The 9,283-nt window shown below is 46.8% G+C and overlaps 1 pseudogene; it reads left to right on the forward strand.

Annotated features, from left to right (window-relative positions):
- The first annotated feature begins 1,273 nt into the window (after window positions 1-1,273).
- LOC147344608 (olfactory receptor 13A1-like) lies at window positions 1,274-6,040 on the forward strand (annotated as a pseudogene).
- The last annotated feature ends 3,243 nt before the right edge of the window (window positions 6,041-9,283 follow it).

Here is a 9,283-nt window from a genome sequence, read left to right on the forward strand (position 1 = left end):
CTCCAGTAGTATGTTGGGCACCTACTGATCTGGGGAGTTCAGATTTGAGTGTCCTATCTTTTTGCCTTTTCACACTGTTTATGGGGTTCCTAAGGCAAGAATACTGAAGTGGTTTTTCATTCCCTTTTCCAGTCGACCATGTTTTGTCATAACTTTCCACCATGACCTATCCATCTTGCATGGCCCTACAAGGCATGGCTCATAATTTCATTGAGTTAGACAAGGCTGTGGTCCATGTGATCAGTTTGGTTATTTTTCTGTTATTTCTCACCTGAGCATTCTGCTAAGTCTTAGTGAGCTTCACAGAGGGGAATGAAATGCCAGGATCAGGTTTTTGCCACAGGGCATCACCATGAACCCAGTTGGGAACATATAGGAGGGTGTTGGAAGGAGAAACTGGACATCCAGGTGGTGACAAAAAGCTTGAAGTTAGGTACATGTCTGTGAGTGAGAGATGGAGCATCTGTGAACATCATGCAGGAAGCTTTGTCTGTAGGCCTTGGGAACCAGAGGTTGAGAGGTAAGAAGACCATCAAAGGCTCATGGAACAAATGCATTCTGAGAACCTCCCATGACCATGAACTAAAGCTTGATGTGGTCCAAGTGAGGTCCTGTTGCCACAAAGCCTAAACCCAGGATTTTGGGTGGCTGGGTAACTGGGAGTGTGGGCGAGTTACCTTGTGCTGCTGGAAAACTACATGATGAGCACATCTGGGGCAAAGGCCAACAGTTCAGGTTTGAATGTTGAGTTTGGAAGCCTGTAGTTTGAGGCAGAATTGCGGTTCATGGTTCTGGGGTTGGGGGGTAGATATGAGTGACGTCAGACTGACGGCAGGATCAGCCACAGAAGTAATCCTGGAGTGCACGGGGCACAAGTTCAGAAAAGGTGGAAACAGGAACCCAGGGGAACAGCTGAAGAGCAGCAGGATGCCCTTCACAGAGACGGGGCTGCGAGAGGGAGAGCGGCCGGGGAGGGGCTCAGCCTCGCGTGGGGACGGGCTCAGGCTGTAAGTGGCTCTCAGTCAAGGAAGTGAGGATGGCGATGGGCTAGAAACGCTAGAGGACAGTGTTTCTCGGAGTGCAAAATGAAAGGAGAAGTTAATGAAGGGTATATGGCTTTCGGGAGAGTGTTGGGCTTGGAAGTTAAGGAATAAACGGACTCCTGTGAAGGAGTCGGATCAGCCCTCCTTTCCAAGACCAGGCTGCCTTCTGAGACGGTCACCTGGGTAGAGTCTGGCACCAGCGTCGTGTAATCTCTGTCACAGGTCTGTGCACACATGGAGCAAGGCCTTGGGGCTGCTCCCGGCTGGGCCACAAGGTCCAACGAGACCCTGATGACAGAGTTCGTGCTTCAGGGCTTCTCGGAGCTGCCCCGCCTGCGGCTGCCCCTTTTCCGCTGCTTCTTCTCCCTCTACACCGTGGCGCTCGCGGCAACGCTGTGATCACCGCCGTGGTCAGCCACAGCGCCAGCCTCCAAAGCCCCATGTACTTTTTCCTCTGCAATCTAGCTGCCATGGATATTGTCTGCACCTCATCTGTGCTGCCCAAGGCACTGGTGGGCCTGGCCTTCGAGGAAAACACCATCTCCTTCCCGGGGTGCATGGCCCAACTGTTCTTCCTCACCTGGTCCGCATCTTCCGAGCTGCTGCTGCTGACAGCCATGGCCTATGACCGCTACGTGGCCATCTGCCGCCCGCTGCACTACAGCTCGCGGATGAGCCCGCGGCTGTGCCGGTCGCTGGCCTTGGGCGTGTGGGCCGTCTGTGCCCTCAACGGGTCGCTGCACGCTGGGCTGATGACGCGGCTGTCCTTCTGTGGCCCCAATATTATCGCACACTTCTTCTGCGAGATCCCCCCACTCCTGCTGCTCTCCTGCAGCCCCACACTCGTGAATAGCATCATGACTGTGTTAGCTGATGCCTTCTATGGAGTCCTCAACTTCCTGCTCACCCTGGTGTCCTATGGCTGCATTGTCGCCAGCATCCTGCGCATGCGCTCGGCTGCAGGGAGGCGGCGGGCCTTCTCAACCTGCTCCTCCCACCTCCTGGTGGTCTCTGTGTACTACTCCGCAGTGTTCTGTGCCTATATCAGCCCGGCCTCCAGCTACAGCCCTGAGAGAAGCAAGGTGTCCGCAGTGCTCTACACGATGCTGAGCCCCACTCTGAACCCCATCGTCTACTCTCTGAGAAACACGGAGGTTAAACATGCCCTGGGGAGACTTGTGCAAGCCCTTCTCTGCCCTGAGGTCCGTGGGCTGCCTCCCTGAGACCAGCTTGGAGGAGAAAGAGCTGGCTGTCATCCTCTCAGTACCCTTACCCTTGAGTTGGGGCCCTTTGCACCCAACAAGTCCTCAGCTGCAGAGCTGTAGACCCAGGTCCTGGGAGGTGGCCTTCTTGTATCCAGGGAAACGTCTCTCCACCCCTGGGTGGCTTCCAGGAACCTGACCCTAAACCTTCCTCAAGGTTCTTCTCAACTCAGCTTTTCCTTGGTTGTCCCAACCTGCCACACAGTGCTAGTTCCAGCTGAAAGGGCCACCGGCTGTATTTTCTCACATTCTGTGGTCTCTGCACAGACCCTCCCTCAGTGCACAGTTGGCTCCTGATCTTCAAGTTACCTTGCCACCTCCCTCAGCTTCCTTCATCTTCCCCAGCAGCCCCTCCTTCTGCCCCTGCAGCTGGTTACCTGGCATCACATGGCGGGTCCTGCTTTACCCGGGCCTTTAGAGCCTGTCCCCACATCTGCCTGGAGCCCACATAACTCATCCACATTCTACTTGGCCTCACACAGCCTGTGTCGTGTGCTACCTGGGCCTCAGGGAACTACCCCCCGTTTTACCTGGGCTCAGCCTCCTGTCACCTGTTCTGCTTGGCCACACACAGTCTGACCCCTAATCTACCCGGCCTTACTCAACCTTCCCCGGTTCTGCTTTGAATCCATGTAACGACTGTCTCTTTGGCCACGTCTTAGTGCTTCTTCTTCTTTTTTTGCCTGTACCACGGCCTTGTGGAATTAGTTCCTCAACCAGAGAATGAACCTAGGCCAAGAGCAATGAAAGCACTAAGTCCTAACCACTGGACCACCAGGGAATTCCCTACATTTTAGTTCTTGTTCTTGGCGTTTCATAGATCAATAATAGGTCCCTTCAGATAAACATGTTCAATCAAATAAAACTTCCTTCAGAGAATGTAGGGAGATTGATGTTTCATTCCCGGTCTTTCTTCTATTCTAAACCTTTTCTCATTGAGGCAACATCAGTAAGTCTTAAAGTGGTCATATATCATGAAAGAAGAAAACAAAGAAATAATGAAAAGTGTGAGTGTGCAGCTTGGAGTTAAAATAAAATGCCAATGCTCATATCAACAACCAAAAAGTCAAGCTTTTTGAGGCCAAAGGCAAATCCCCAGGGGAATCTGAGGCTGGTGCCCAGACAAGAGTGGTTTCCCCACCCCAGGAAAGATTGGAATTCTTGGCCCTGGAGAAGCAGAGCAGGCATGCAGGTGGAGGGTCCCTTAGCAGGCTGGATGCCAGCTGCATCACAGCCTGGGGATATGAGGTTGGAGAGGCCCATGGTTTACCCCCAGAATAGGGGAGCCTGTGTGGTCAGCCTTACCTGGAACTCTTTCTGTTCAACAGTAGAAGTGACTGTTTTCTGGCTGTCCATGGCTTAGACTTAGTAGTGGAGAAACTTAACATTTTCTAAGGAAGGGATGAAAAATAACAGAGAGGGTGTGGGCCTGAGAAGTCCTGTTCCTGAGTTGAGGAAACTCTACTTCCTCTCAGTTTCTGTCCTGGTTTCCGCTCAGACAGAGCAAACCATTCACAGACAGCATCAATCTGTGCACCACAGTTCAAATTACATGTAGGAACCATAAAGCCTAGTTAACTGTCCCGGGATGATTAATATCTATATGGGAAAAACAAATTTTATCCTTAGCCCCTACCACATGCAAAAATGAGTTCCACATGACCTAATATGTAAATATGAAAGGTAGAACTTTAAAAATGGCAACTAGCCTTCTGATCTTTCTAGGGCAAAGACAGATTTTAAAGTCAAAAAAAGTGCTAATTCCAAAATAAAAGACTGATAATTTTAAAGTATCTGTTTATAAGAAAAATTCGACAAATAGTGTGAAAACATAGCCCAAAGAGAAGGAAAAATCATTGTGATACATAAAACTTTAGATGGATCATTAACTAGGACACATATACATTCCCACAGACAAAGAGAGAAAGAAACCACAAAAGAAGAGTAAGTACACGAGTAGGCATTTTACAAAAGAAGATACCAGTTTGATGAATAAACATAAAGAGATTCTCTACTTCATTCATAATCAGAGAAATGCACATTGGGACCAGGATTGACGACCATTTTGTGCCTGTTAGATGGTAAACATTAAAAAGTCCATTAGTACTTAGTGTTGCAAACGGACAGGACCACTTGGACAGCTGATAAGAGTTTTTGTTGCTGTTCAGTTGCTAAGTCATGTCCAACTCTTCCCGACGCCATGGACTGCAGCACCAGGCTTCTCTGTCCCTCACCATCTCCCAGAGTTTGCCCAGGTTCATGTCCATTGATCGGTGATGCCATCCAAGTATCTCATCCTCTGTCACCCTCTTCTCCTTCTGCCTTCAATCTTTCCCAGCATCAGTGTCTTTTCCAATGAGTCAACTGTTCGCATTAGGCACCCTAAATATTGGAGCTTCAGTTTCAGCATTAGTCCTTCCATTGAACATTCAGGGTTGATTTCCTTTAAGGTTGGCTGGTTTGATTGCCTTACTTTTCAAGGGAATCTCAAGAGTCTTCTCCAGCACCACAGTTTGAAAGCATCAGTTCTTCAGTGCTCTGCCTTCTTTATTGTCCAGCTCTCACATCCATACATGACTACTGGAAAAAAAAAAAACATAGTCTTGACTATATGGACCTTTGTCGGCAAAGTGATGTCTTTGCTTTTTAACAGGTTGTGCTCGTGGTAAAGAACCCATCTGCCAATACAGGAGACAGAAGAGACACAGGTTAGATCCCTGGGTTGGGAAGATCCCCTGGAGAAGGGCATGAAAACCCACTCCAGTATTCCTGCCTGGAGAATTCCATGGACAGGGGAGCCTGGCAGGCTATAGTTCATGGGGTCACACAGAATCAGACACAACTGAAGCAACTTAGCACTCAGGTTTGACACAGCTTTCCTGCCCAGAAGCCATCATCTTCAAATGTCATGGCCACAGACACCATCCACAGTGGTTTTCGAGCCCAAGAAAAGAAAATCTATCACTGCTTCCACCTTTTCCCCTTCTATTTGCCATGAAGTTATGGGACCAGATGACATAAGTTCACATGCTTAGAAGTCACATGGTGTCATGGATCATGTAGCCCTTGATACACCTGACCTAGGGATGCTCTTGCAAAGTGTTCCAGGAAGCATGCGTGAAAATGGTCTGAACAACACTCTTTGCAGCAGCAGAAACATGGGAATGATCTGAGGGATAGTGGACCTCCCTGGTCACTAACTGGCACCTGCAGCTCACAAGCTGCATAGAGGTTATGATGGAATCATGTCTAGAAACACAAAAGTAAGAAATGAAGCAGTACAAGAAATAAAACTATCGAGAAAATTAGAAGGGAAGTTTGGGGCAGTGGTCACCTCAGAAGGGAGGCATGGGGATAGGCAGGCAGATGCAGGTGGAGGGGATGTGGCAGTTCTGGTTAGCAGTGGATTGCTTGGTGTGTATTATGTTTTTATACCTTAATTTACATTAGGCATTCCTTGTACATTCTTTTCAACTTAGCAGTTAAAATATCTAGGTTAGTGACCACACCATCGTGCTTATCTGGGTTATTAAGGCATTTTTTGTTCAGTTCTTCTGTGTATTCTTGCCACCTCTTCTTAATCTCTTCTGCTTCTGTTAGGTCCTTACCGTTACTATCCTTTATTGAGCCCATCTTTGCATGAAATGTTCCCTTGGTATCTCTAATTTTCTTGAAGAGATCTCTAGTCTTTCCCATGCTACTCTTTTCCTCTGTTTCTTTTCATTGTTCACTTAAGAAGGCTTTCTTTTCTCTCCTTGCTATTCTTTGGAACCCTGCATTCAGTTGGCTGTATCTCTCCTTTTGTCTTCTCTTCTTTTCTCAGCTATTTTTAAGGTCTCCTCAGACAACCATTTTGCCTTGTTGCATTTTTCTTTGGGATGGTTTTGGTCATCACTGCCTGTACAGTTTACTTTATCCATAGTTCTTCAGGCACTCTATCAGATCTAATCCCTTGAATCTATTTGTTACTTCCACTGTATAATCATAAGGGATATGATTATCATTCATACACGAATGGCCTAGTGGTTTTCTCTACTTTCTTCAATTTAAGTCTGAATTATACAATAAGGAGCTCATGATCTGAGCCACAGTCAGCTCCAGGCTTTGTTTTGGCTGACTTCTCCTTCTTCTGTTGCAAAGAATGTAATAATGAATCTGATTTCAGCATTGACCATCTGGTGGTATCCATGTGTAGAGTCATCTCTTCTGTTGTTGAAAGAGAGTGCTTGCTCTGGCCAGTGCATTCTCTTAGCAAAACTCTGTTAGCCTTTGTCCTGCTTCACTCTGTACTCCAAGGCCAAACTTGCCTGTTACCCCAGGTATCTCTTGACTTCCTACTTTTGCATTCCAATCCCCTGTGATGAAAAGGACATCTTCTTTTGGTGTTTGTTCTAGAAGGTCTTGTAGGTCTTCATAGAACCATTTGACTTCAGCCTCTTTGGCATTAGTGGTTGGGGCATAGACTTGAATTACTGTGATGTTGAATAGTTTGTCTTGGAAATGAACCAAGATCATCCTGTCATTTTTGAGACTGCACCCAAGTACTACATTTGGGACTCTTTTGTGGACTATGAGGGCTGCTCCATTCCTTCTAAGGGATTCTTGCCCACAGCAGTAGATATAATGGTCACTGAATTAGGTTTTCCGATTCCTGGTCATTTTAGTTCACTGATTCCTGAAATGCTGACGTTCACTCTAACCATCTCCTGCTTAATGATCTGGATAACCACGATGGTGTGATCACTCACCTAGAGCCAGACATCCTGGGATGTGAAGTCAGGTAGGCCTTAGGAAGCCTCACTATGAACAAAGCTAGTGGAGGTGATGGAATTCCAGCTGAGCTATTTCAAACCCAAAAAGGTGATGCTGTGAAAGTGCTGCACTCAATATGCCAGCAAATTTGGAAAACTCAGCAGTAGCCACAGGACTGGAAAAACTCAGCTTTCATTCCAATCCCAAAGAAAGGCAATGCCAAACAAAGTTCAAACTACTGTACAATAGCACTCATTTCACATGCTAGTGAGGTAATGCTCCATATCCTTCAAGCTAGGATTCAGCAGTACATGAACTGAGAACTTGAAGATATATAAGTTGGATTTAGAAAAGCTTTGTTCATAGCAATGTTTCCTAAGGCCCACTTGACTTCACATTCCAGGATGTCAGGCTCTAGGTGAGCGATCACACCATGGTGATTATCTGGGTCATGAAAATCTTTTTTGTACAGTTCTTCTGAGTATTCTTGTCACCTCCTTAATATCTTCTGCTTCTGTTAGTTCCATACTGTTTCTGTCCTTTATTGTGCCCATCTTTGCATGAACTGTCCACTTGGTATCTCTAATTTTCTTGAAGAGATCTCTAATCTTTCCCATTCTATTGTTTACCTCTATTTCTTTGTATTGGTCACAGAGGAAGGCTTTCTTATCTCTCCTTGCTATTCTTTGGAACTCTGCATTCAGATGGGTATATCTTTCCTTTTCTCCTTTGCCTTTAGCATCCCTTTTTTTCTCAGCTATTTGTAAGGCCTCCTCAGACAACCATTTTGCCTTTTTGCATTTCTTTTTCTTGGGGATGGTCTTGATCACCGCCTCCTGTACAATGTCACGAACCTCTATCCATAGTTCTTCAGGCGCTCTGTCTATCAGATCTAATCCCTTGAATCTAATTGTCACTTTCAGTGTGTAGTTTTAAGGGATTTGATTTAGGTCATACCCTAATGGTCTAGTGGTTTTCCCTACTTTCTTCAATTTAAACCTGAATTTTGCAATAAGGTGTTCATGATCTGAGCCACAGTCAGTTCCTGGTCTTGTTTTTGCTGACTGTATAGAGCTTCTCCATCTTCAACTGCAAAGAATATATCAGTTGGATTTTGGTATCGACCATCTATCTGGTGACGTCTGTGTGTAACCAAGGACAGTCGCTTCAGGCGGTGTTTTCCCTTTTTCCTCTCTCTGGTGCCCTCTGGTGGGTCTTACAACGGCTGGTCCCCGCTCTGAGTCCATCCTCCTTCCGCAGCCACCACTGTCCTCAGCAGATTCTTCTCTTGTCATATCAACCTCCCACTGCCCGCTCCCCCGCCGGCGCCCTGGCCATTCCCCACTGCTCTGTGCTGGCATCTCCTTTGGAGTCTTAGAAAGCTGCAGCCACACCCCTGGAATCCGGGAGGGCCCCTTCCTCCACCTGGTGGGTTAAAACTTCTGCACACAAGCAAACAGTTTTGCTTGATCCATGATCTTAAACAGCAGCTGTGAGATGAAGGTAGAACCAGGGGCAGATAAGAGAGCACATTGCTTAAGCTCCCCAGCCCTTTGATGTGAAGAGTTTTGTTCCTGGTCCAAGCCAGCTGGCCCTTTGTACCTGGGAAATTGTGTATTCTCTGCTTTTGTTTAACTTGGAAGAGATTTTGGCTTTTGTCAAGGTCATTCTTTTTAGCCCAGAGTGCATTAAATATTACATACTTGGCTGCCCACATTTTTATTTGTCTGTTCTTGATCCTTTTACATACAAAGTAAGAGGGAATTTTCAGGAGAGCTTCCCTAAAGCAACTCTTTGAGCATATTTTCAACTCAGTCTCTATTTCAGTCCCATCTTGCTTATCCATTGCCTTTTGGGCACCCAGAGAAGTAATATTGTACTTTTCACCTCTTTGGTCTAAGGATTCATGACTGCTGGGTTGCCTCTTAAGGAAATTTGGGGATAGCTATATGTCCTTCCTGTGAGTAGGAGGGAAGGGAGAACCAGTGCATTACATCAACCTGATAGAAAGTACTGTTGCCACTGAATCTACTGCTCAGAGGAACTTGGCCCATGGAGGAAGGTCAAGGAGCCTGTGGGGAGAGGCCACAGCCCAGCAGCTGTCTTGTGGGGAAAAGGCTCACTGGATATTCCAAACGTGTCCTCCATCTTCTCCCCAGAAGCCCTGGCTGAGTGTAAATTTACACTTCAAGGAGCAGGAATCCAAGAAATACAGGATATGATGTA

This window comes from Bos grunniens, chromosome 26, assembly GCF_055505025.1.
Source record: "Bos grunniens cultivar Pamir isolate PY7600 chromosome 26, Bosgru_T2T1.0, whole genome shotgun sequence".
In the NCBI taxonomy this organism is placed as follows: domain Eukaryota; kingdom Metazoa; phylum Chordata; class Mammalia; order Artiodactyla; family Bovidae; genus Bos; species Bos grunniens.